This window comes from Oryzias melastigma, unplaced genomic scaffold (assembly GCF_002922805.2).
Source record: "Oryzias melastigma strain HK-1 unplaced genomic scaffold, ASM292280v2 sc00688, whole genome shotgun sequence".
Classification (NCBI taxonomy): Eukaryota; Metazoa; Chordata; class Actinopteri; order Beloniformes; family Adrianichthyidae; genus Oryzias; species Oryzias melastigma.
The window spans coordinates 22389-26035 of record NW_023417276.1 but is presented as its reverse complement, the minus strand read 5'-3'; positions in this window follow the sequence as shown (position 1 = coordinate 26035).

Here is a 3647-nt window from a genome sequence, read left to right as displayed (position 1 = left end):
AGGGTGGGATGCAGGTGGGATGGTGAGGACAAATGGAGTGTCCCAGTCCGCTGCATCTGTACCTGGGTCACCATGGACAGGATCCTTGGCGCTCGTGTCCTCTACCGTCAAACTCAGGTTCTGACCTGAATGCAGACTAGATGGAGAGCTGATGGAGCTTTGATCAAATTCCAAGTGGATGTCACGAGGATCGGTGGGAGCTAAGCCCAAAGAGAGCAGGTCATGAGAAGACGCCTGAAAGGGAGAGAGACGAGCGCTGAGTCTGATGTGTTGTAGTTTAGGTGAAATACAGAAAGAAAGCTGGGAAAACAGGACGTATTGTACTTGATTCTTAGGTTGACTTTCTTGCTCTGGCGTCGAGCGTCTCCGTTTTTGCAGGAACACAGTGAGAAGTAGAAAAAGGAAGAGAGAAATCAAACAGATCCCGAGAGACAACACGGGCAGAAGCATCCCTGAGGACACGGAAGCAAAGATTTTCCTTTCTTATTAATTCCAATTTCTCCAAATAAAAATAAGAATGTTTGGTGTTTATGTCCATCTTCTCACCTGCTTTAGAGATGGCTTTGACGCAGCGTGGAGCAGATTTGGGTGAAGCAGCCATGGAGAAGGTCGGGAAGGAGAAGTTGGCCACAGCGCAATAATTCTGACCCCAAAACAAGCCGGAGAACTCCACGCTGGACACCAGATCCTGAGTCCAGACTGTGAGGCTCTGAGCAAACACAGATGAGTACAACCTGAAGCACAACAACTGGGTTTGATCATATGAGGAAGGAATATTTCAAAGGAAGCAATATCTAGAAATGGAATTATCTTTAAAGTTTGCTTCCTTCATAATTTGATTTTAAAAATCATTTTATTTGCTTTAATATAAGAACAATCATGTATACATTAACCTATTTTTATCTACTATTAAAGATCCACTCCCATGACAATCATGTTTTTGTTGTTTTTAACATGTTATTGTGACATTTTACTGATAATCAAGGACGTAAATAAAGAAAATTATTCTAAAAATAGCACTTCTGCTAATCTTACGATGGGGTTGTGAGGGGCTGTAAGCTAGCAGGAGGGAATGTAAACAGAAAGTTCCCAGCAACAGTGAGGGGAAGGGGGGCGGGGTTGCTTCCGGCCAAGAGTCCCTCGTACAACTCAGAGATAAATATTTAATGACTTACTGCCGCTCTGCAGAAACTATGTCCTAGAAAACAGCACTTTTTTAAAAATTTGGCTAAAAACAGCATAATTCAAAGTTCACTAGAAATGCTTTGAAAATAGATCATATTTTGGATTCCAGTCTGTTTCTGCACCAGTAAGTTTTAGACTGATATATTATATTGTCCCATGCAGTTAGAATGTTTTTTCCACTATGGTATAATAAAAACATTTCTATTATTCTTAAAATACTGTGTAACAATTTAAGTTTTCAAGAATCTGTCCTATTTAGGGTTTTATTGAAGAAAACAGCACATAATAAACATTTTTGATCCCTAATCACAATGATTTGTCCCAAATATTACAGTTATTTATACACATTTAGTATAGTTTAGTTTATAGATCAAATTACAGTTATTAAAAAATAGACAACAATCCAAAAATGTCCTTTTGAATTTTTTTTTTAAAATATAATTATTTTTTTATGACATTTACTACATGATAGGATTTGTTTTAGCTTTATTTTATCTATTTTTTTAAGAATCTTTAACCCTTGTTGTCTTGAGGGTAAAACGTGTCCCTCTACTATGTTTAGTTGTAGAAAATAATACCCCAACTTGATATTTTATGACTTTTCCTGAAGGGACTCCATTATTAAAACTGTTTTTATTTATGTTTACATGTGGAGTATGCATCATTATGAAGCAAAGATTGTATTATGCTGAGTTTCAGCTTATAGATTTTAGATTTAAGGTTGGATGAAGTTGTTTTATTTTGGGGCTTTAGTGGGGTGGGTAATTTTTGACTAAATTCCAGCTTTAAAAGAAGATGAAATAAAGAAGTTGGTGTGAACGGACCTGCTGGTCGGAGGAGTTGTGTTGGTTGTACACAGTCACTGTGGTCCAGGGGTCAATTAGTTTGGTGACAGGACAACATCCTTCCTCAGAGCACCTCCTGTTGGCAGAGCAGGGGAACTGCACCTTTACAGCCAGCCGCTCGTGCTTCCAGGACACGGACACTGATGGAGAGCTGAAGGCTGGACAGTTCATATATTAATAATCAATAAATCACCCACTTTCTGCTCTTAACATATTGGAATACAAGAGTCTGCAGCTTCACTCGTACTTACTGAAGTCGCTGTAGTCAAACTTGAGAGGCTTCATCCTGGTAGTAAAGCTGGGGCTGAAGTGAATGCCAACACGGATCATGTTGTACAACTCAAAGTTTGAGAAGACTGGAGAGACGTCACAGCTTTGAGTGGAGATCCAAACGCACCACGGCACATCCTGCCAGGGGTCCCTGCAGCACAGGAGCACTCGCTCAGTTTGGGGATGATTGTTTGAAATATTTGGTATTTTCTTGCACTGATCATTTTCAGAAAGTTTTTTTTGAGGCATTCCCTTATACAGACTCTATTTAATCTCCTCATCTTGTTTAATGTTAGACAAAACATGAAAGAAATCATGATAAAGATGTAAAGGAAGATCTGATGCGCTTTTTCCAACCACAAAATCTTACGCTTCCTGTAAAATTCATCCTTAAATTTAGTGACAACTTTATATGTTTCCAGGTATAACAAAAGTACAAAATTTATGCAATTTTGGAGCAGAAGTGGTTCATCACTACATCAAAAGGCATCAAAGGTTAAACATACTTGTCCTGCCAAGTTCTTCAAGCCACGAAATTGACCAGAAAGTATTTTAAAAATGCAGAAATTAACATTATAAACCATTTAAACATCTTTGGTTTGGTGAGATTCAAGCATTAAACTGCCACCAACAAATGTGGTTCAACTTCGGCATCATTTTAAGAAAACTAGTTACATTTTTTTACAAGTCACACATAAAAAATGTCTCTATAAGTTAAATCTGGTTTCCCATAGGGGTGTGTATTGGCAAGAATCTGGCGATACAATACGTATCGTGTTACACATCTCGTAATACGATACATATCGTGATATATCCCAAGAATACCAGAACCATTTTTCTTTCTTTTTTTCTTTTTTTTTAAGAGTATGAATTAGAAAAAACTAAGTCATGCTAAGTAGTACGTGTCTTAGGAAATACAAAAACACGAGTGAACCAATGAATATTTAACACAAGCTGGTTCTTACAAGATCTTGTTGGTGCTGGTAACTAGTGATCGAGTGTTTAGGTGGAAAACAAAAGTAATACAACTTTATGTAAAACATTTTTTCCCACAATCCTTTACCTAATTTTTACTTAATTTAAGAGTCGCACCAAAGTAGCGTGTTGTTTCTTAAACATTGAAGAGCTTTACTGCTAACAAAAGATTTATTGAATTCATTACTGAGTGTTTTCTTATCCAAACCCAAACTGAACAGATTCCTCTTTTGTATGAATAAAAATGACATTTATCTGACAGATTTTGAAATTAACATTTGATTTACCAAAGTTTAAAACTGAGAAAATGAACCTATGCAAACTACAGCAAAGATAAAAGAGTTTTTTTATTATTATTTTGAACAGACACAT